This window comes from Bos indicus, chromosome 7, assembly GCF_029378745.1.
Source record: "Bos indicus isolate NIAB-ARS_2022 breed Sahiwal x Tharparkar chromosome 7, NIAB-ARS_B.indTharparkar_mat_pri_1.0, whole genome shotgun sequence".
Classification (NCBI taxonomy): domain Eukaryota; kingdom Metazoa; phylum Chordata; class Mammalia; order Artiodactyla; family Bovidae; genus Bos; species Bos indicus.
This window is the reverse complement of record NC_091766.1, coordinates 49,618,050-49,643,015: the sequence shown is the minus strand read 5'-3', so window position 1 is coordinate 49,643,015 and position 24,966 is coordinate 49,618,050. Positions and strand designations below refer to the sequence as shown.

Here is a 24,966-nt window from a genome sequence, read left to right as displayed (position 1 = left end):
ACAGTGAGAGTCTGTTCCCTTACTCCCTCAGGGGTGACTGTTTGCAAAGCTCAAACTGCCACCTGAGCAGCTTCCCCAGGTGTGTGTGTATGTGGTGTTTTTCCTTCTCCTCAAACTGAGAAGTAGTGAATCCATTGGTTTCCCTACATTCTGGAATGTGTCCTAGGAGGAGAGGTACTCAGTTTTGCATTTGCTTTCAGGAAACCTGCCCAAGTAGCTACTCCTTGAGGCAAGAACTATAGGTCAGGCTTTCTTGAGGATGACCAAAATAGAGATTATTCCCCCCAGAGAGGCTACCACCAACATTTTATCTCCTTTCAAATAGGGCTGCTCTTCCTTACAGCCCAGAGAAACATAATTCATTCAAATAGTCATTCAACAAGTGTTTATCGAGCATCTACTGTGAGCCAGAAACTGTCTCAGGTGCAGGAATACAGCAATAATAAGACAGAAAAGGACTGTGCTTTCATGGAGCTTGCAGTCTAGTGGGAGAAGGTGGATAAGAAATGAGTAAAATAAGAATTGGTGCCAGGATGAATGCTTGATAAGATAATAGCACAGAGATAGGATCGGCTGACTATGGCCCACTGCCAGTTTTGTAAATAAAATTTATAAAGTAAATAAAGAACACTGAGCAAGGAGCTACTTTATTCTTTTATTTTTATTCATATTTTAAAATATTTTTGGATAATATATTCAGTAAGTCTAAATTTAAAAAAAAATAAAAAAGGATATGCAGAGCCCAGCCCTGTATCCCAGCTATCCAGTTTCCCTCCATATAAGCAGCAAATTTTAATATTTTATGCATCCTTCCAAAGAAATTTATTCACATAAAAAGCAAACACATGTGTGGAATCTATAACCACCCCCCACCCCAAGGAAGTTATTTTAAATTGGGAGATCAGGAAAAACTTATAATTTAGGCTAAGACCCAAATGATATGAAGGTGCCAGCCAGGCAAAGGTCTCTGGGTAGCAGCTTCCAGGCTGTGTATGGGAACAGATAGTATCCAAGCCTCAAAGCTAGACTAGAGATGGCAGTTCCAGAGGAAAGGAGGCTCATGTGTTTTGGGGCATACTGGGCAATGATTTGAAGTAAATTAGAGAGAAGTTAGGAAGCAGGAAGATTCTTCTCTTAAAGGCTCAACAGGATCTACAGATCCCAAGCTCCTTAGTCTCCATACTGGAGTGAGAAGGAAGTAATTACTGATATCTAATTCTAGTGTTTTTTGCTATCTTCTTAGTCTTAAAGGGGGACCACTCTGTCTTTTAATAATAGACTCCATCAGTATGTATATGCTCTATATATTTGTATGAACATGGAGGAAAGTATGGAGCAAAACAAGAGTATGGAGGGGAGAGGAGGGTTAACAATTAGCATTTCTACAGATTCTTAGCCTAGGAGCTTGACAAAGGCTTTGTAAAGATGATGATTACCAACCTGAATCGAGCAGATGGGTCTTTGCCTGGTCGCAAAGACAGAGAGCAATAACTAACTCTCCACCCAGAGCTTTGCTTCATAAAATGTAGAGAATTTTCAATTTATGCAATAACTATGTGTGCATTACTTCATGGCAAATAGAAGGGGGAAAACATGGAAGCAGTGACATATTTTATTTTTGGGGGCTCCAAAATCACTGTGGACAGTGGCTACAGCTGTGAAATTAAAAGACACTTACTTCTTGGAAACAAAGCTATGACAAACCTAGACAGCATATTAAAAAACAGAGACATCAGTTTGCCAACAAAGAGGTCTGTATAGTCAAAGCTATGGTTTTTCCAGTAGTCATGTATGGATGTGAGAATTGGACCATAATGAAGACTGAATGCCAACGAATTGATGCTTTTGAACTGTGGTGCTGGAGAAGACTCTTGCAAGTCTTAGACTGCAAGGAGACCAAACCAGTCAATCCTAAAGGAAATCAACCCTGAATATTCATTGGAAATATTGAAGCTGAAGCTCCAATACATGAGCTACCTGCTGAGAAGAGCTGGCTCATTGGAAAAGACTCTGATGCTGGGAAAGATGGAAGGCAAAAGGAGAAGGGGACAACAGAGGATGAGACAGTTAGGCAGCATCACCGACTCAATGGACATGAATTTTAGCAAACTCCAGGAGACAGTGGAGGACAGAGGAGCGTAGCATGCTGTAGTCCAGTAAAGAGCTGGACATGACTTAGAGACTGAATAATATGGGCAGAAATTTTCAATCTCCAGTTTTTGAGGGTATTGGCTATGCGTTCTGTATCTTGGGGAACGTAAGTGAAGTAGAGTACCTAGACCCTACCCTGAAGGAATCCAGCTGGGGAAAGGCAACTTGAACTTAAGAAATAATGGCGGGTTAACCTAGATGGTGTAAACTATTTCAGAGAAGCTAGGAAATAATGTGACCAAGAGCTGTCAAAGAAGCTCTCAAGAGAAGGTGTATTCTAAGCTGAGTCTTAAAGGACAAGGAGGATCTGAATAAAAATAATGGCTTATTGAGTAAAAGGAGATAATGTGAATGAAGAGGACAGCAATTGGCACTGTAACCACTCAATAACTGGCAGCAGCAGTTGCTTCTTCTTATTATTATTATTGTTACTTACAGTTGACAAAACACTTTTCCATAAACTATTTCATTTGATATTACACTAACCTTGTGATTGGACAGGGCCACTGTTACTGTTTCCATTTTACAGGTGAAGAAACTGAAGCTCAGGATGAGTATGCACATTGTCCAAGTCATAGACCAGAAACTGAAACTCAGGTGCTTTGAATCCACACAGCATAGGCTTCCCCTCTATGTGGAGAGAACAGCAGGCAATTCAAGCAGGCAGAACAGCAGGAACCAGAGAAAGACACAGGGAGCCTTAGTAAACCAAATTATGAATTACACGTCAGTTGCACCAGAAGCGAACTAAGCAGCTAAGCTCCTGCCTCTCTTTCTCTCACTCTCTTTTCAAAAGAGCCTACATGCTCTACCTTCTTCTTTAGATAGGCTCCATGTTCCCAGATCCACGTCCTAGCTCAGGAAAAGGAGAAATGTAGAGATGGACAACCTCAGAGTAGGAAAACTGAGCAAGAGAAAAATCATCCTTTCTCCAATCTCATTAGCACTACAGATCTGCACACACATGTATCGAACCTGCAGGTTGTCAATGTTAAGTTACTAAGCCTGAGGCCTGAAGTAAATCAGGCTATGTCTCAGAAAAAACAGGCTATGTTACTCATATTAAGTATTAAGTATCTGTGTGGATTAAAATGCAATCTACTATTTTGCAAGCTCTTTTCTTTTTCTCAGGATCCTGCTGAGTGGCTGGAAGGGCTATCTTCTACACCCTTCACTCAGACCCACCTGAGCATACTGGCCCTGTCCTGTAACCTCACAGAGGGGTCTGGCTGAGATAAACCACCTACCTTTTGTCTATCAGAGCCAGGCTTACGAGGCCCTGGGGCAAGGGGCTTCAGTGACTGCCTTTGGAATAAGGCTGCCTAACAGGGTTGCCCCTGGCAACCAAGCTGCTCCAGTGGCACGCATCTCTTAGACGAGACTTGGAGATGGAGGAAGTGACTGAACCATAAGATTCAGGCAGCAGCGTATCAGTCATGTCCTCTTTTTTTTTTTTCCTCCCAGCCCCCAACCCCACTCCTGTGATGAGTACAAGTGCTTTCCCCTTACCTGTCTTCCCCAGGTCAAAAGGACCAACCTAGATTCTCTGTGGGAACAAGGAAGTTGGGGAGAACCTGTCTGTTTTGCCCTGCAGCTGAGATTTAGGTACACAATACATCCTTGGCCAGTTTCCCCACACCACAGCCCTCAAATGACTAATACTTTTTTAACCTCTTAAGCATCAACATTGCTTTCTCCAGAAAGCCCTGATTTGCTTCCTGTGCCTCAGGCAGGGATAGGTGCCCTTGCCATGAAACCTTGAGCATCACTCCATCATATTACACACCATCCTGTGTGTTTTTATCTGTTTTTATTACCTCTTTGAGGTTAAGGACTTTGTCTTCTCTAGCACAGGGCCTGGCAAACAGCAGGCACAAAATAAATTCTTGTTGAATGGATAAGTGAATGAATGAGAACACAAAGTTCTGACAGGGAAAACAGGGCACTGGGAGGGAGCTGTTTAAGCACTGGCTGGAGGAAGCAGCCTGCACAGAGCACAAAGGGGCATGAATGATTCAGCTTCATCTAGAATGTAGAGTGTGAGGAGGGAGCAGGGAAGGCCCTCCAGGACAGTCTTGCAAGTTGAATGAATAGTTTGGGCCAGGAGCATGCAAGCTCACAGCAGCATTTTGGGAAGACGGATTTGGCCAGGTGTACAGTATGGACTGGAGCAGGGAGCCAGCTGGCAGGGAGACTAGTCAGGAGGCTGTTTTGACAGTCTAGACTTGACATGTAAGGGGTCTAGACAAGAGCAGTGACGAGGGGAAATGAAAGCAAGAAATAAACCACCCAACTCTGTTGGATGGCTTCTTCATGAAGCCTAGGAAACGTCAGTTCTGCCTAACCCCGGTTAATTACCATCCTGTGGTAGCCATCTGAGCTCACTGGCCACCAGAACACTCTGCTCTCTGCTGAAAACTTAGCTGCCATCCTCAGTGCAGCTTGAGTATTTCCCAAACCAGTATTCCTGAAACAGTGGACAATTGTATATTAGTAGTCATCTTGCAAAGAAAAATAAATGAGTTATCTTCTCAGATAACTTTAGGAAACTCCAGACTCAACAAAGGCAAAGCCATTTCTATACTCAGTTATCTCAGGGGGGCCATATTACACACACATATACTCCCAGTGTTTGTCAACCTTAAATGGCATTGGAGCCTTTTTCATGCCATACCTATTCACAGCTCCTAAAGGAACACTCACAAAATAGCTGGAAGACTCCAGAATCACACTGGTTTGCCATGCCTCCTAGAGGGCACATCAGGACTACATATATAGAGCACACTGCCTGCATACCCAGCACCCTTGCTTTTGTAACCTCACACGTGGCCCTAGCTCAGAAGCAGTATAGAAGCTGTTTACAAGCTCTGGCCCTAAAGTCAGCCTGCTTGGATTCAAATACTAGCTCTACCATTTAATAGTTACCTAGCCTCTCAGTTTTCTTATCTATACAATGAAGAAAATAATAAACTGATTTGAGTGGGGTTGTTTGGAGGATTGTATTAGTGAGATAAGCCCTGAAGAGCACTTAACACTGCCTAGTGATCACTCACCTAGAGCCAGACATCCTGGAATGTGAAGTCAAGTGGGCCTTACAAAGCATCACTACAAACAAAGCTAGTGGAGGTGATGGAACTCCAGTTGAGCTATTTCAAATCCTGAAAGATGATGCTGTGAAAGTGCTGCACTTAGTATGCCAGCAAATTTGGAAAACTCAGCAGTGGCCACAGGACTGGAAAAGTCAGTTTTCATTCCAATCTCAAAGAAAGGCAATGCCAAAGAATGCTCAAAAACCGCACAATTGCACTCATCTCACACACTAGTAAAGTAATGCTCAAAATTCTCCAAGCCAGGCTTCAGCATACATGAACCGTGAACTTCCAGATGTTCAAGCTGGTTTTAGAAAAGGCAGAGGAACCAGAGATCAAATTGCCAACATCCGCTGGATCATGGAAAAAGCAAGAGAGTTCCAGAAAAACATCTATTTCTGCTTCGTTGACTATGCCAAAGCCTTTGACTGTGTGGATCACAATAAACTGTGGAAAATTCTGAAAGAGGTGGGAATACCAGACCACCTGACCTGCCTCTTGAGAAATCTGTATGCAGGTCAGGAAGCAACAATTAGAACTGGACATGGAACAACAGACTGGTTCCAAATAGGAAAAGGAATACGTCAAGGATATATATTGTTACCCTTTTATTTAACTTTTATGCAGAGTACATCATGAGAAACACTGGGCTGGAAGAAGCACAAGCTGGAATCAAGATTGCCGGGAGAAATATCAATAACCTCAAATATGCAGATGACACCACCCTTATGGCAGAAAGTGAAGAGGAACTCAAAAGCCTCTTGATGAAAGTGAAAGAGGAGAGTGAAAAAGTTGGCTTAAAGCTCAACATTCAGAAAATGAAGATCATGTCATCTGGTCCCATCATTTCATGGGAAATAGATGGGGAAACAGTGGAAACAGTGTCAGACTTTATTTTGGGGGGCTCCAAAATCACTGCAGATGGTGATTGCAGCCGTGAAATTAAAAGACGCTTACTCCTTGGAAGGAAAGTTATGACCAACCTAGATAGCATATTCAAAAGCAGAGACATTACTTTGCCAACAAAGGTCCGTCTAGTCAAGGCTATGGTTTTTCCAGTGGTCATGTATGGATGTGAGAGTTGGACTGTGAAGAAAGCTGAGCGCCGAAGAATTGATGCTTTTGAACTGTGGTGTTGGAGAAGACTCTTGAGAGTCCCTTGGACTGCAAGGAGATTCAATCAGTCCATCCTAAAGGAGATCAGTCCTGGATGTTCATTGGAAGGACTGATGCTAAAGCTGAAACTCCAATACATTGGCCACCTCATACAAGGAGTTGACTCCTTGGAAAAGACCCTGATGCTGGGAGGGACTAGGGACAGGAGAAGAAGGGGACAACAGAGGATGAGATGGCTGGATGGCATCACTGACTCGATGGACATGAGTTTGAGTGAACTCTGGGAGTTGGTGATGGACAGGGAGGCCTGGCATGCTGTGATTCATAGGGTTGCAAAGAGTCAGACACAACTGAGTGACTGAACTGACCTGAGTACATAGTAATCCCTCAATAAATATGAGCTAATCTTTTTATCTTATGCAGCCAAGTATTCTATGATGAGAGCCCAAGCCCTCCAGTCATAACTCTGAACTGAGGCAACCCGGTGAGGTCTGGCATGAAAAGGCAAGGAATCACATTCTCTTTGGGGAATTAGGAGTGGGACACAGGGAAGAACGATTAATGCTAGGAGGGAAAGCTGAAAAGATCATACACAGAGGAGGCAGGAGGAGGCATAAGAGTCACAGCAAGCAATTTTGTCCAGTCTGCTCCTCTCTCTCCATGCCAAAATTCCCATGTTCTTTTTAAAAAAAAAATTTTAATTATCTATTTGGCTGCATTACATTTTTGATATTTATTTATTTATTAATTGAAGGATGATTGCTTTGCAGAATTTTGTTGGTTTCTGCCAAATCTGCCAAACATCATGATTATATCTTAGTTGCGGCATGTAGGATCTTGAATTTTTGCTGTGGTATGTGGGATCTTTAGCTGCAACAGGTGGGATCTTTTTTTTTTTTTAGTTGTGGCATGAAGAATCTTTAGTTATGGCATGTGAGATCTACTTCCCCAACCAGGGATTGAACCCAGGCCCCCTACTTTGAAAACATGTCTTAGCCACTGGACCACCAGGGACATTCCCCAAAATTCCCATTTTCTGGTACCTCATTTGCTCTTTCTTCATCAGAGATATCAGGCTCTCCAGTATTTCAAGCTAGTGCCTTCCTGGCCGGAGTACTACTACTAAAATCTGTTTCTACCTACAGAACACTTCTAAAATGTGTAGAAGGCTTTTTTCACACCAACAATCAATTCTCTGGCTCTCTGGACACCAGTTGGGTATCATACAATTTAATTCAATTCCAACACTAACTACCTGAAGTTAGCATCAGGTCTCACAGGTTAAGGGCTCAGTCCCATGAGACTGATTCCCATTCCCATTTCAGATGCCAGTTGCCAGCCTTTGGCCTCCTCTACTTCCAACCAACCAGCCATAAATCAGGGGTTCCCATGACCCTCTTCACGTGCAATAATTTGCTAGAACAGCTCACAGAACTAAGGAAAGCACCTTACTTGTAGTTACTAATTTATTATAAAGGATTCACTTAGTCGTGTTCGACTCTTTGCAACCCCATGGACTGTAGCCTGCCAGGCTCTTCTGTCCATGGAATTCTCTTCCCAACCCAGGGATCGAACCCAGGTCTCCTGCATTGCAGGTGATTCTTTACCATCTGAGCCACCAGGGAAGCCCAAGAATACTGGAGTGGATAGCCTATCCTTCCTCCAGCGGATATTCCCAACCCAGAAATTGAACTGGCGTCTCCTGCATTACAGGCAGATTTTTTTTTTTATCAGCTGAGCTACCAGGGTAAGCCCTATTATAAAGAATATATACATAGATTGGTTCAAGATGGTAGAGTAGAAGGACGGGCGCCCCTTCTGCCAGAGCACCAAAACTGCAACTAGCTGTTGACCAACCATCAACATTGTTCTTCCTGTCTTTGATAGGAAGACACTGGATGAGGGCCAGAAGGGTCCCAACTGCAGAAGCTTCTGTCCCCATGGACTTGGGATGCACCATGCTCCTGGCACGTGAATGCATTCACAAAACTGAAAGCTCTTGGAACTTTGTCATTTAGGGGCCTTTATGGAGGTTTTACCAGATAAGCAAGACAGATTATTTACTCAGTCTCCAGCCCCTCTCCTCTCCTCAGAGGGTAGGAGGATCAGAATGAAAGTTCCAGGCTTTTAATCAAGATTAGTCTCTCTGGTAACCAGCCCCTATCCTGACTATCTAGGATCCCAAGAGTCACCTCATTAGAACAAAAGAGGCTCCTAACACCCTGGAAATTCCAAGGGATTTAGGAGCTCTGTGTCAGAAACAAAAGATGCTACTATCACCCCCTTCACTCAGGAAATTACGAGGGTTTAGGGAGCTCTTTGTCAGAAACTGGAGACAATGATCAAATATGTGTTTCTTATTATGCCACAGGTATCAACTCCTTAAGTGTTTATAGATGCTTCTGGTATGAGTAAGAAGCTCATGTCAAATTCTCCACGATTACAGGGAACACCACTTTACCGCAGTGTTCTTGCCAGGAGAATCCCAGGGATGGCGGAGCCTGGTGGGCTGCCGTCTATGGGGTCACACAGAGTCAGACATGACTGAAGCGACTTAGCAGCAGCAGCAGCAGCAGCAGCTATATGTCCTTGCCCTCACCACACACACACACCTTTCTAGATACTCACCTTGATCCAATAGCTTTCACACATTCCAAGGAGAGGCCTTTGGATTTGGAAAACAGGATGATAGAATGGGAAAATAATTCCTTTCTACCAATACAGCATTTTACAAAGTGCTATTTACATATTATCTGATTTTGATAATAGCCCTCAGAGGAAGGTATTATTATCCCTATTTTACAGATGAAAAACTGAAGTTTGAAGAAGTCAAGCAATAGCTCAAGGTCATACAGCTACTGAGGGCAGAATCAGAACCAGAACCTGACAATTTTGACCTCTAAGCCAGGGACCTATTCACTATTCTCTCCAATCTGGCCTCCATCTCAACCTAGGACTCAAGAGTCAGGCCCATCCACTTGATGGTCAGGCCCATCAAGAATCACAGTCTTGATCTGACTGAGAACTTGTCTCTGAGCAGGTCGTGCTCAGTTCTGTGGTAGCTGGTGGGCAGGCAGAACCCCAGATACCAAGCTGTGCCTCTGAAAGTGACTTTTGAGAGGAAGTGAGCTGGCAAGGGCATTCAAGGATGCCAGGAGCAAAGTCTTGGATCAGAGCTGCTCTTCCCACTCTTGTCACACACTCTCCTCTGGGGAGATCCACAGCAGCTGTGATATGGTTAGGTTCAGTATTCTGCCCTGATGTGGTCTGACAGCAGCTAAAAGGCTACAGTGGGAAGATAGTAAGACTGAAAATCCCTCAGTGGAAACGTGGTTTCTTGTTACTCTTCTTCACGGTCCCATGATTATACCAGGGACTCAGAAAGGCTCAGGCACCACGACTGTCTTATAAGTTTTGAGTTTCATTCATTAACCATGGTAAGAGGCATCTCATCCTTTTCTCACCTGTAGAGACAGCCTGAACTTAAGCATGCTGAGGGAGATGATAGGTATCTGCTTCCTTTGTTTTTCCTCTTTAGACTTGTCCCTCCTCTCCTCCTGCAGTGGGAATCAATTTCTTTTCACTTATGAAACAGCTTCTGAATCCTGAAGTTGCTTCATGTCCCCTTTCCTCCTCTCTCCTCATTACAGAATCAGAGGGTATCCCAAAATCCCCCTTGTTTTTTTATCCTCTGAATTCCAGGACCGACAATTTATTCATAACAAGGGTGAAAATATTCTTTCTCATTCACCTTATCCTGTGGGAATGAGAAGGCAGGCGGTTTCAGCCCTCATTCTACTCTCTCCAAACTATTAACCTTCCCAGCTCTACCTCAGCTGTCAAAACTTCAGACAGCACACAAACTAAGGCACACAAAGTTCCCCCTGGGGACATGAAAGAAAGCTCCAGGTTTTTTTCAGTTTCTCCCAACATACACACACACACACACACACACACACACACACACACACACACTCGCGCTCTCTCATCTCCTCCCAGCCTTCCCCTTCTTTCCTATCTCTCCCTGCTCCCCTTCCCTTTTCCTCCCTCACCCTCCTTCCCTCTATCCAAGGAGATGTTAATGGAAATGTCCATTAGATGCAGCAGCTGCCAGAGTGCTAGGCCGACTGGGCAGAGGGCCTGAACCCATTTATCCAAACTACATCCCCTAACACATATCTCAGGTTTTTATCTTTTCATTTCCACATTGTGCCTCAGCCAGGTCACTGAGTGCCAGCTCCCTGGTCTGAGAGCCCAAATACCTCCCTAGAGCACACATTGATGCCCGTCCACCAGACACAGAAACAGTTCATGGAGATGGGGGAGGAGGATAGCAGGAAGGATGAATCAGCATACACCTCCCAGGTCCAACTTTGTCCACGAAAATGCTGCTTAAAAGGCCTTGACTGTGGAATCTTTCTCTGACATTTATCTATTATTGTGACAATTTATTACAATGTCACAAAATCTTAAAAGCCACTCTCAAGAAACCATAGCCTGTTTCTGAAGACTCTGGGCCTGAGACCAGTGACATCCACAGTGTCACTGCTGTCTGGTACCTACTCTGACCTCTACCATGAGTTATTAGAAAGTCATATACTTTACCAGCTGTTCAGGATAAAGACAACAAAAGAATAACTTTAATTATAGTGTGGTAAAATCCTAGAGTACAGCTGAGTACAATCTGGCAAATTATGGAAACATGGCTTGATCAAAGAATGGAACTCTGGCTTAGCATAGGACTCTGCCTTCAGTTCTTAGTTTGGTTCTTCCTGTTTCTCCCAGCTTTATCTTTGACCTGTGATTCACACAGAAGCCATTCCACAAGTATTAACTCAGTGCTCCTATGTGCCAGGCTGCTCTTCCTTGTATAGCCCTTGAGTTCATGGCAAGATTGACTCCTCCTCGTGGTTCTCCCAACACCCCTATCCAGCTAGTTCCCGAACACTATGACCAGAGGCTCCTCAAACCAGATGGACTGATTTGATCCTTTCTTGAGCTGAGTTTGCCTTTCTTCACACTTGAGTCAGGAAAACAATATTCACAAGTGACTACTTTATCCATGATTTGTGTTTCATAAGCAATTCCATTTGAATAAGTTAGACATACTGCATAGTCAAAGAGGGAAAATAGGCAATGTATGTTGTAAAGGACACACATTCCTCCCCAAGCATCCCTTCCTTAAGGAAGTCTCTCCCATTTCCTAGTTTTTCCAAGACTGGAGGGGCAAGGACCTCCTCCAGATTTCAGCAGTAAGAACATGATGCAGGCCTAGCCTATCAGATTATTTCACACCTCTGGGCACAGCAAGTGGCTCAAGGAAGGTCATATGATTGAAAACCACATCAATCACAGTCTTCTCTTGGCTTCTGTAGGAGTAATGGGAAAGGTGCATGCTTTCTCCCTCTGGAATGTGGTAGCACTGGTTTGGAGCTGCTGGTGGCCACCTGGCTGCCACGTGTGGAGATCCTAAGAATGAAGCAATATAGCAGCAAACAAAGCCAAGTGATGCAAATAATCTACACCTTCATGTATCATTTGAATTCATGGATTTAGTCTTTCTGAAGCAAATCTACTCTTCATTGGAGATGTTCGGGAAGAGAACAGATAGCTGCCCTTCAGCTGTCTGATATGAGGCCCTCATGCCACCTCTATTTTATTCCCTCCCACAAAATACACTGGGAGAAGTTAGGGAAATGAATAGGAGCTATCCAAAATTCCCCCTTTCATCTCTTGATCTAAACACAAGATCTCTTGAGAAGAAGCAGGAGCCACTCTCATTCTCCTGTTGGGTAACTAAGCTTGTTAAAAAGGTTACAGATATTTGAGGCATGTCCGTAAATCTTTGAGAGCATCTGGATAAGTATTTACTGTCACCACTCAGACATATTCTTCCTAGGGCCACTATCAAAACAGAAGGGACAAGGTGTGTCAGTGGCATATCAGGAGAGAGTTCTCCGCCCCTTCACCTACTCCATCCCTTCCTATCCTCACCAATAGAACTAGGAAAGTTAAGCTCTAAGAGGTAATCAGAAGCAGTTAGAAACTGTCCTGTGGAGGGTTCCTTGGAATAATGTAAGAATTCACCCTTATTCTCTCAAGATAGAGCCAGTCCCAAATCTCAGAGGCTCTGATGATGAAGTCTGGACTCAGAGAGAAAAGCAGCAGGTAGAAAAGGAAGAGGGAGGGAAAACACAGGGAATTATTACAAAAAGAGTAAAACAGAATTTCCCAAGAACAAAAATAGCATCATGAAAAAGCCAATAGGTTGAGCAAAACATGGTAGAGAGGGGACAGTTTCACCCCATCAAAGCATAGAGTTCCCTGGGCAGGTGCTGGTGTTCTCCTTTCAGAAAACTCTGGACCCTGCCCAGGGCAGTGTAGAGCCTGGCTGACTCTCAATCAATGCACAAACCTGCCCAATTGACTCTGCCGTCTAGTCATGGCTCAAGGGTTCTTGAAGTCAGGATGCTTCCATAATTGGTTAAGCCCATGTGGAACCTCAGTCTGTGGTGCTGTGCTAACAAGGCTGTTTAAACCCTTCCTGGCAAGGAAAGCACAGCTGTCCACCAGATGTCTGTTGAAGAAGCCATCTATTGCTAGAAGAACACATCCTCATCTTCTCTCTCAGTGGGCCGTTATTCCTCTATATTTTCTGGACACAAAAATAAGGGCTGTTGTTCCCAATGCTCATTATCATAGGGCATTAATCATTGTCATTATACTCACAAAGCATTATAGTGTCATTTAGGTTGCTCTATACTCTACCACTTGGGAAAAGTGCTGCTTTAAGTTAGGTTCCCCAGAAGCATAATGTGAAACAGAATACAGGTCATGTGATTCGTTGAGGTCTGCCTTCAGGAGAAAGAGAATGAAGGAAGCAGGAAATAGTAATAAGGATGGATGTGGTCACAGTTTTGTATTTGGCCTCAACCTGATGCCACAGGACAATTCTGGAGCATGAATGGCACCAAAGAATTGCTCCTTCTTTGGGGTAAAGAAATAATCCTTCCTCAAGGCCTTTGTACCTCCTTGACTGAAAGCTGCAGCAGGTAAAGACAGGGTCTCCCATTCACCAGGAGCAATTTTTCTGGAGAAGGGGGCAACTATGAGACACTGGACTCAATACAAGCAGCTAGGCTTGAAGCAGATACACTGATGTGGTAAGTGAATTTGGGCAGGGTACCAATAGCATTCATTAGAGCTGCTGTATTAGTCAGCTCTGGCTGCCTTATGAAAATACCACAGAGTAAGTGGCTTAAATTTACTTCTCATAGTTCTAGAAGCTGGAAGTCTGAGGCCAGAGCACCAGTGTGGTTGAGTTCTTGCATGGTCTTTCTTCCTGACCTATCGATGGCTGCCTTCTTGCCATCTTACTCACACGCGGTGGGGGATTGGGAGAGTAGGGCAGGGTAAGCAGCAAGTCCTCTGAGTCTGTCTCCTCTTATAAGGGCACTAATTCTATCAGGAGAGTCAACCCTCATAAACCTAATTACCTCCCAAAGACCCTCCTCCAAATACCATCACATTGGGGGTTAAGGTTTTAACATATGCATTTTAGGAGGACAAAATTCAATCCATAACAGCTATCATTTTGTAAACAGGGAAATGAGACAACTGTTAGCTAGATTTGTTCAATGAGAGCCATTTCCTTTGCACCTAAATTCTTCCAGAACCCCATCTGTCATCTGCTGTGGATGAGACCAGTTAGACCCCCAACTGGCTGACCTGGGCCTAGGATCTCCCAACAGTTTCTCTTTTCTCCATCTCAGCAGGCACTGCTTTTTGCCCTGGGAAAGTCAGGCTGTGATTATTTGCAAGACTCAGCCCTTGGTAAGTATTCTGTAGGTGACAGCAGAGGCATCTGTGTGCAATCCTATCCAGCTCAAGCTTTGAAGCTCCAAAGCAGAGCCATTAACATTCTCTTCAGTCTCAGACAGTTCTCTTCAGCCCTTGTTAGTCTCATTTTCTTCCCTCTCAACTTTTTCATCAAGAGCAGCAGCTTCCTTTCCCCTAGAACTATTTCTTCTCTTCAAAGAGCTCTGGGCTCCAGGGAGGCCTGTGGCCAAGAGACTTGCCAGACACTGATGGATTCTCAATGAAGATCACACTGTGCCACCTGCTCTGTAGCTAAGAACCCAAGCACCTTCAACTCTCCTCAGTTCAGGACTGAGCAAAGGACCAATCAGGAAGGTGCCTTCCCTCTGGCTTCCAGGGCAGTCTTCAATGGTTAGGCCATGGGTTATGGAGGTTATCCTGAGTCCCCCAACCCACCCCTACTTCTGGATTTGTTATTTATATAGAGGAAGTCAGGGAGGAGAGTCACACAGGCCTTGCCCTGAGAAAGTAGAAATCTATCTACTGTCTCCCCATCCTCCATTCTGAAGCCTTTTTCTCTTCATAGGGGAGGAGGCCAAAGGACTCACCCTTTACAGAGGGGGTCCTATAGGCCTGAGAGGGGAAGAAGAGAGTTCTCAATGAGAATGCCATAAATGCCTCCGTAATTTATTAAGAGCTATCAAATATTCATCTGTATGGAAGATTCTTAGAAAATAGGAAGAAGGAATCTTAGGGAAGCTTAAATTCTGCCACTGGCCCCAAAGTACATTTCTTAGGTAACCTACAGATTATAGTAAGAGGGACTCCAATGCCTGCAATTCAGACAGAGAAGAATGAGTTTCTGCTGGCAGATGATAATTCAGCTTCATTGTCTTTCCTCTTAAACTTGCCTCTTAAACCTGCCCTTTCCTACCAAGAGCCACTGGTTGTATTCCTGTGTCCTCACCAAGGTTTTTGAGGGGTAAGGGGAATTGTGTCATATTCTCCCACTACCGTTCTCCCACTTGATTCTGCTATCTCTGTAGCTTTCCTTCTCTTATGCCCTACAGCTATCTTAGGCATACAAGCTCTCACTCCTTACAATTGCTTCCAGAGAGGCATATGAAAACAACTTTCCCAGGATATTTTACCAAACTCCTCTGCAAACAGAAGAGCAGCTATGACAATAGAGTACCATCATTTGTATTCATTTCTCTGTCCCTTCTGGCTGCAGAGCTGGGCCTAGCATCACCCAGCGCAACAGCCCAGGTGGGCCCAGAGGCACACAGAGAAGTACTGCTACTCCATCTGCTGGTTTAACAGCAGCCCTGGGTTGCAGTCTTTAGACTCCTTGCAAGGCAGGTTCTGGCTCTGAACCAGGAGAGCAAGATATCTTTTTGTAATGATAGAGAAAAGATAATCAGCCATTTTGTCAAAAGATAAGACACAGATACAAATACAGCTGGAAAACACAAAGCCAAGAATTATTGATCTAACAGGAGCTGTCTCTGCTCTGGGCAACCATTGTTTGGGGGCTATTATAATAGGGACCTGCGTATAATTATGGAGAAGGCAATGGCACCCCACTTCAGTACTCTTGCCTGCAAAATCCCATGGACGGAGGAGCCTGGTGGGCTGCAGTCCATGAGGTCGCTAGGAGTCGGATACGACTGAGCGACTTCACTTTCACTTTTCACTTTCATGCACTGGAGAAGGAAATGGCAACCCACTCCAGTATTCTTGCCTGGAGAATCCCAGGGACAGAGGAGCCTAGTGGGCTGCCGTCTATGGGGTCGCACAGAGTCGGACACGACTGAAGCGACTTAGCAGCAGTGTATAACTAGAAGACAGCTCCAAATCAAGGTGGAGGTGGGAGGGGTTAGGATGGAGTCTAGAAAAACACTGATGAAACTGTGCTTTTTCTTTTCTTCTTTCCATCAAGCCCTTTCCTTCATCTCTACTTGCCTTCTTTGTGAATAATACCTCTCCTTTGCAGATTATTTCCCTATGGCCTGTGGTCCATCCAGAGCCGTTTTTATGCTCACAATTTCATATTTATCTACCCTCAGCAAGGCAAGGAAAGGATGAAGGTAATAGATGAGGGTAGTAAGTTTCCTCAACAGAAGAAAGAAGGAGAAAATGATACTATATACCTTTACACAGAAATCTATTACTTAGTTCCTGAAATCTCTGTTCAACTACAGTAGGTACACAGTGCAATTTGGAAGTTTCAACACAGGCTCCACTATGTAGTATCCATCTCATATAAAAGTTAGATGTTAGCAAAGATGCAAATTTTCATAGAAAACCACTGAAAAACGGTGATGTAATTCTAAAATCTTCACCCATATTAAGAAGTTGTTGGGTATTAAAGGAAAATTTTTGAGACTATTTATTTGGTGAGAAGTGTTGGTATGCTGTGGGTATCCCCCTCCAGAGAAAGAAGGGTACCTGCATTTCACCACTAGCCTACTGAGAAGAGCTTCAAGGGAACCCTCAGGGGGCTTGATACATATCCTATGCAGTTAGAGGGGCAGAATGGACTGATTTTTTATTCCAGCCCAAGAAATATAAGGGCCATTGTATGGGCTGCTGCTGCTGCTAAGTCGCTTCAGTCGTGTCCGATTCTGTGCAACCCCATAGACGGCAGCCCACCAGGCTCCCCCGTCCCTGGGATTCTCCAGGCAAGAACACTGGAGTGGGTTGCCATTTCCTTCTCCAATGCATGAAAGTGAAAAGTCAAAGTGAAGTCACTCAGTTGTGTCTGACTCTTAGTGACCATATGGACTGCAGCCCACCAGGCTCCTCCATCCATGGGAGTTTCCATGCAAGAGTATTGGAGTGGGGTGCCATTGCCCTCTCCAGGCTAGCACCTGCTTAACAATGCTGGGATTGCCCACAGTCTCAGAGCTTATATGAGCAAAACACTGGTTTCTCACCAACAGGCCATTGAATTGCTATGGAATAAGAAAGCAACTGACAGAATAGAGTGTACTCCCGAGTCAAATGTGCATATGTACATGTGGTGGGGTGGGGGGAGTACAGATCTCTGAAGAACTCACAAAAGTGCCCCAGGAGAAAGCTAAATTTAAATATTCACCATTCCTGGAGAACACAAAACTGGCTTCAACAATGTGAGGCAAGTACATTATTTCCTGCTCCCTCATACTTTCTTGCTCTAATCCTGGAAGTGTCAGAAACTTTAGGAAAGAAAGAAGGACCACACCCATCTTCTTACTTGTAACAAGCCCCAGATGAAGGAGGATAAATAGCTTAATACTGAAAAATTTTGGAAACAGGGACAATATCTGGGCTGAATATGTTAAGTACCTAACTGAGATCAGGTTTTATTATATAAAGCAACTATAGTGCTTCCTAATAACTACAGAAGAAACGTTTGTCCAGGAGTGGAGTGAGGACTACCACTATGGAGCAAGTTTAAAGGAACAGTGGGAGCCAAAAACAAAAGTTTTTTTTTAATGATTACATACCACGAGCCCTGCTTATCACTGTTCTAGTTACAACTGTAAAAGTTGTTTCTCAACCTTTATTTTAAAAAGTAATAAAAACACCGCCAAAGGGGTTATAGCAAGAGGAGCTATTGTCAGAGTTAGTGGTTCTCCTTGGCTTAATAGCACTGTAATGTCCTTGTGGAAAATGAGGCCTATGGATTTAAGCTCTGCCACTTCTCCCCTTTTTTCTTTTTAATTAATTTATTTTTTTATTGAAGGATAATTACTTTATAGAATTTTGTTGTTTTCTGTCAAAACTCAACATGAATCAGCCATAGGTATACATATATCCCCTCCTTTTTGAACCTCCCTCCCATCTCACTTCCCATCCCACCCCTGTAGGTTGATACAGAGCCCCTGTGTGAGTTTCCTGAGCCATACAGCAAATTCCTGTTGGCTATCTATTTTAGAGTCCCTTGGACAGCAAGGAGATCCAACCAGTCCATTCTAAAGGAGATCAGCCCTGGGATTTCTTTGGAGGGAATGATGCTGAAGCTGAAACTCCAGTACTTTGGCCACCTCATGCGAAGAGCTGACTCACTGGAAAAGACCCTGATACTTGGAGGGACTGGGGGCAGGATGAGAAGGGGACGACAGAGGATGAGATGGCTGGATGGCATCACTAACTCGATGGACGTGAGTCTGAGTGAACTTCAGGAGTTGGTGATGGACAGGGAGGCCTGGCGTGCTGCGATTCATGGGGTCGCAAAGAGTCCGACACGACTGAGCAACTGAACTGGAACTGGAACTGGATCTATTTTACATATGATAATGTAAGCTTCCATGTTACTCTTTCCATACATGTCACCCTCTCCTCCCCTCTCTCTGTGTCCATAAGTCTATTCTCTATGTCTGTTTCTCCACTGCTGTCCTGTAAATAAATTCTTCAGTACCATTTTTCTAGATTCCATATATATGCATTAGAATATATTTATCTTTTGCTTTCTGACTTACTTCACTCTGTATAATAGGTTCTAGGTTCATCCACTTCATTAGAACTGACTCAAATGCATTCCTTTTTATGGCTGAGTAATTTTCCATTGTGTATATGTACCACAACTTCTTTATCCATTCAAACATCCATTTAGGTCTTTTTCCCACTTTTCCCCTTTTTTTCTGAATTCCCAAAAGCATCCTCTCTTCCCTCCTCCTGATACCCTGCAGTACATACCACTTGTAAGCAAAGTTACTTTAACAACATCCAAAAGCCTCCTGTACTGTCACATTCCTGCCCCATATCCTGTCCCTTGCACCCTGAGCATCCCCAGGGGTAACAAGGGGAGTCACAAGCCACCTCAACAGTTTCAGAGTCTCTTTTATGTAAACACTTACTTCCATATTCTCAATTTGACCTCCTCATTCTTCCCCTATATTCCAGGGGAGGGGCGGGGGATGAGACACATACACATACACCCACATGCAAAGCTTTATACAAAGAAAATCACATATGTGAATTCTCTGCCCTCCAGGAAAGTATAACTGAAGAGAGCTAACATTAAGTAGGTAAGCATAAATAGCAGAAAAGCAGCATTAAGCCAATACATGATGAAGAGCAGGGGAAATGCATGAATGAGGTAAGAAGCAGAGATGGCCAGTTGATGAACATTTACTTGAATAAGCTACTAGGTGTCAGGTACTGGGCTAGGTTCTGGCAACAAAATTGTGAACAGAATAGACACAGTCTCTGTGCACACAGAGCTTTCAAAGTACTGCGGAAGATAAGCACCAAGCAAATTTTTTCCAAAAAGTAGTTTAATGAATACAGGTGCACAAAGTGCTATGGAAGATAATATGTAGGACTGGTTTGGGAACTAGGAATCTGATCTAGTCTGGGGGTTAAAAAAGTTTGCCTACATAAGTGACATTAAAATATGGGGGAACCTGAAAGCTAAGTAGGATTAGACAAAGGGCTGGTGGGCAGAATAGAGACCTAGAGAGCAGAGAGAACATATGGGAAAGCAGAAGCAACACACTGAAGGAACTGAGAGAAGGCCTGAGTGGCTAGAATGAATCTATCAAGTGGGAAAGAGGCCAAGGTGAGGAGGCTGAAGGGATTAGCAGAAAGCTAGGGGATTCTAAGTGTTGATTAAAAGCAATGCAAGTAAAAATTATAGGATCAAAGATTTGAAGTATTGGAAAGCTTTTAGTGTTATCCAGTCAGACTACCAGGATGATGCTGGAATCCTCTCTGCCTGTTCCCTGTCACTAGGTCAACATGAATGAAGGCCAGAAAGGACTTAGCAAAGGGGCTAGGCGGGGAAGTCCACAGGAAGCTGGTATAAGCAGCAAATAAAGTATTCATAGAGCCCCACAGGCTGAAGCAGGAAACTCTCCACTTCCCCAGAGTATGAGCTAGAGTTGCCTATCCAGCCAACCTGCCTATTCGTGTGAAGACACTCTCCCAGGATCAGCCAAGGAGAAGTAAATGGCGACCATTTGTGTCTATTAACCCTAGCTTAGTGAGAGGAAAATTACTTTGAGCAGGTGTCAAGGTATGTTGATATGTTCAACATAGCAGGTTGATATGTTCAAGAGGGACTGGCTAGTTTGCATTCATGACAGAGAAACCTATTGTGAATGGCAGCCTGTGAAGAAGCAAAAGGACAGCAAAGCTAGAGTGCCCACCACCCCGAGGAGCTCTGGCCTACTTACTCTGATAGTGGAATGTGTTCACCGTTGTTAGGGCAGATGCTTCGTTGGGTGTTAGAGGCAAGCGAGGAGGCCACTCCTTGATGGTACAAACCAATGAAACTCATTATTCTCATGGCAGTAATAAAACTGGCCCCCTTTTCCCTTTATTTTCCTGCTTCTTACACTATGGCAGGGCTGGGTGTGCTGAGGAAGGATCTCATGGCCAGGCCATGATATTCACTAATCAGCACTTAGTGAGCACCCCCATACTATGAAGAGGTCTGTGGTGGCTCAGAATACAAGAAAATGGAAGTCTCTGTACTTGAGAGGCTCACAAATCTAGATGAGAAGCAAGCACCATATGATAAACCATAACCTCAGGTACCAAATGGATGTACGGAGGAGAACTAGGTTTAAGGTGGACTAGATCACTGTGGAATGGGCTAACAACCACCAAGCTGTTTGAAGCAGCAAGCACTTGATCTGGGTGGCACATCAGTCAGGTGTAGTGAGGAGGTGGGAAAGCATGGGGGGTCAAGAAGTGCCCATGGCGTCAGAGGAACAGGCTTAGACCAGGGCCCTCTGACAAAGGAGTAACGGGAAGTCAGCTTTCAAAGGTGAAGAAAATCATGAAAAGCCCTAATGGTAGACTAAGGAGCTTGGAGCTTTGATTTTATTCTAGAGACAATGAGAAGCCACTGAGTTTCTGGGCAGGAGTTTTAGAACAACTATTCTGACTGGAATGTTCAAAATAATTGGAATGGAGAAGTGAAAAAAAAGGCAAGGATGTCAGTTAGGAGATCAGCATATGGCAGGATTTAAAATTTTTCTTCTCTTTTTTTGCTGAAAGAACTGGATAACAGATGTCTCCCTTAACCTCCCATGGACATTTAAGGAAAAGGAAATAAAAGTTTTGGTTGTAGTGACAGGGGATTGGGATTTAAAAGACCATTAAGATTGCTATAAACGAGCAAGATAAACCAGCCTCAGAGGAGCATAATGCAGGCAAGTGCTCCAGTCAGACTAGAAAGAGATTCCCCTGGGTTGTAGATGAAGATAAGTTTGTAGGACCTACAACCTGGGGACCCAGGCCTTGCTCCTTGGCAGCACCACAGGAAGGAACACAACCCAGAGAAGATTGGCCCCACGTTACAACCAGGAGATAGGACTCTAGGCTGCAGGATTCACAGCCTCACAAAAGGTTTCTGTAAGTCAAGGATGAAGATCAGACACTCAGGCACTGGACATGAAGGGTTGGTGCAAATAATGGGACACCAGGTGTCTCAGCAATAACCAGCAACTCGAAGCCCCTTCCAATCTCATGGCAAAATATAGGATCCTGGAACCACAATTCAGGTCTGAAGATGAAACATAAGTGAGGTTAAATTTCCCACCAGTCAGACAGGGTAGGAGCATATAATTGGAGCTTACCTTATTTAAGCTTATAAATAAATGTGATACTTTCTCCACATCTGAATTTATAAGCTGAGAGTCATACCTGCTATAATTGTTGCAGTTCAAGTGTGAGAAAATGTCACTTACATTAGAATGACTGAAGTGAGAAGACAAAGACATAGAAGCCCCAGAGATATCGTACAGGAAGAAAGAAAAGGACTTCCTCTGCCAAGAATCTACAGAAAATCCCGGGACACAGTAAGAACGCAGGAAATATCTGCTTGCCTCTGTCACTCTCAAGCATCCTTAATAGGGGACTCAAGTAAACGCTTTATGTTTAGTCTTAGCATTCATAAATTATGATGAGATGTAACTTTAAAAAGCTGTCTTCTTGGGCTCTCTGGTGGCTCAGTGGTTAAGAATAATATGCCTGGTTTGATCCTCAGTCCAGGAAGGTCTCACAGGCCCCAGAGCAACTAAGCCCAGGCACCACAACTACTGAGCCCACGCGCTGCAGCTACTGAAGCGTGCGCACCTATAGCCCATGCTCCACAACGGAGGGCAGCCCCTGCTCAGGACAATTAGAGAAAGCCTGCGTACAGCAACAAAGACCCACCACAGTCCAAAAGTAAATTAATTAAATAAATAAATCGTTAAAAAAAAGAGCAAAAGGATGAGATTCCATCACTGAGTTTCCACTTGGTGTCAGATATGGCATATTAATGAAGCATTAGTTGCTCAGTCGTGTCCGACTGTTTGCAACCCCATGGACAGTAGCCTGCCAGCCTCCTCTGTATATGGAATTCTCCAGGCAGGAACACTGGAGTAGGTAGCCATTCCCTTTCCCAAGGTATCTTCTCGACCCAGGGATCAAACCCAGGTCTCCTGCATTGTGGGCCAATTCTTTGCCATCTGAGCCATTGAGGAAGCCCATGAGGTACAAGCAATATCCATATTAATAAAATTCTGTTTGTGTCCTTAAGATGCTCACAATCTAGTGGGAGAGATGGACATGCTGACAAATAATTAAGCTCCCATGTATGTGTCATAACAAAACTGTGAATAAATGTTCTAGAAGCACAGAAGATCAAGTGAGAAGTTGTCTCAGGAAGCTTGAAAAGGATTTACAGAGAAGATGAGATTTAAGAGGGTTTTACAGGATAAGTAAGAGCTCAACATCTGGATAAGAAATAGAAGAGCTCAAATAGTGGGAAAGGTATATACAAGGCATTGAAGCATAAAGTAGTAGTAAGCCTGCAGTGGAGGAGTGGGAGACTACATTCAGCGAAAAAGATGTTCTGCCTGGAATTGTCCCCTAAAATCTTTAACTGAGGCTACCCATATAATCAACACATTCACCTCAAAAGAGCTTCTAAGATACACCAAAGAGAATTGTCACCAGTATGTGGCTCTGTGCTGGAGACTACACAAAAGGATACAGACACTTAACTACCCACTGAGAACCTAACTACCCACTGAGTACCTAACAGCCTCAGGCAAAACTTCATTTTTCTCTCTGAAGACTCCCAACTGAAAATACTAGCATATTTTCCTTCCTCAATATTATCCAACCTGGACTACATCAAATAAATAAAATAAAATAAATTTTATCCCCCAATAAAATAGCTTTAATTAAAAAAAGATATAACCTCATCATCTTCATCCACCAAACAGGCAACTTTCAGATGAAATACATTAGTTTAAAACCCATATTCCAGGAGTCTAGATAAAGCCTGGTGACTCAGAGACTGTTCAGCTCATCATAGTGCTCAGTTTTCTGTCCCAGGGGTCACCTCCCTCTAAGCCCTACTTATTCCCCCTTTTTAGCCCTAAATAAACGGGCAGTGTGGAAGAGGGCTGCCACTGCTGAATCGCTACAGTCGTGTCCGACTCTGTGCAACCCCATAGACGGCAGCCCACCAGGCTCCCCCATCCCTGGGATTCTCCAGGCAAGAACACTGGAGTGGGTTGCCATTTCCTTCTCCAATGCATGAAAGTGAAAAGTGAAAGTGAAGTCTCTCAGTCGTGTCCGACTCTTCGAGACCCCATGGACTGCAGCCTACCAGGCTCCTCCGTCCATGGGAGTTTCCGGGCAAGAGTACTGGAGTGGGGTGCCATTGCCTTCTGGGGGAAGAGGGCTATGCTTGCCTATTATCCACTGTAACATTAAAACAGGAGGGAAGACAGCAGGGAACAAATTTTACCGAATGACATAGACATTGAGGATATGAAAAAGACTGGTTATAACTGATTAGGTCTAAGATGGTGAAAAATTTGACTTCTAGTAGACCTTGAGCCTCATTATATGTTCACTGTAATACATTAGCTACATGACATACCCACAAGTGCCATGGCAATTCCAAGACCAACCATGAAAGGCCAAAAAATGTACAGGGGTCCAATTCCTGGAAATCTCTGCCCCTTCTCCAAAATAGCTGGAATAATCCTTCCACTCATTAGCCTATGAAATGATCAGATTCATAAAAAGTACCCAATCCGTATTTCAGCACCTCTCATCTTCTCTCTGTCTGTGGACTGAGTTTCTCCCAGGGCTGCTCTTGCTTTTTGAGGCAGATCACAGACTGTCTATGAAATGTGTATGTCTCTAAATAAATCCACTTCTTTTCACTTTGTCTCTAGCTAAATGGCTTCTATGCTGAGACATAAAGAACCTGAGCTTCATTAAGCTCTGAAACCAGGTGTGTGATCTTAATGAAAAGACAGTGGGTTCAAATCCCAGCCTATGGGTTCAAGTCCCAGTCTGGGTTTTGGCTGGGTTTGAGTCGCATCTGAGTTGTGCAATTACAACTTCATGTAAAATATGACACAAGAAGAAAATACCTCAAAAAAAACTCTAATAGAATTTTTCCCTACTAATGTGCCTCAAGATTTACTGAGACATCAAAATCTTATTTTCAGCACATTAATGGCCTGGATTGCAAATGTACAGGTTATATATTTTGTGATGTATTTCTGATAGAATTCAGGAATCAGGGATGAAAAGATATTATCATTGATAGAGTCTTTGAGGGTGAAGCGAGGATCTTAAAAAACTGACTTCAACTAAGAAGAGGAAGATAATTTGGTTTTATTTCTCAAATAAAAAGTGTGTTTGATTTTGAAAAACAATCATCCAGACTCACATTTTTGTGTTTAACAACCACCTTGAAATTGGTCTGCCTCAGAGGACAGCTCAATTCTGGGCTACCTTAGCATGAATGATTTATGACATTCATGCACTTGGCAACTACATC

At 43.7% G+C, this 24,966-nt stretch overlaps 1 long non-coding RNA gene across 1 annotated transcript in view; it reads right to left on the bottom strand.

Annotated features, from left to right (window-relative positions):
* The window catches only part of LOC139183843 (uncharacterized), a 50,620-nt gene that overhangs the window by 12,946 nt on the left and 12,708 nt on the right, over nt 1-24,966 (bottom strand). The gene's annotated exons all lie outside the window — the stretch shown is intronic.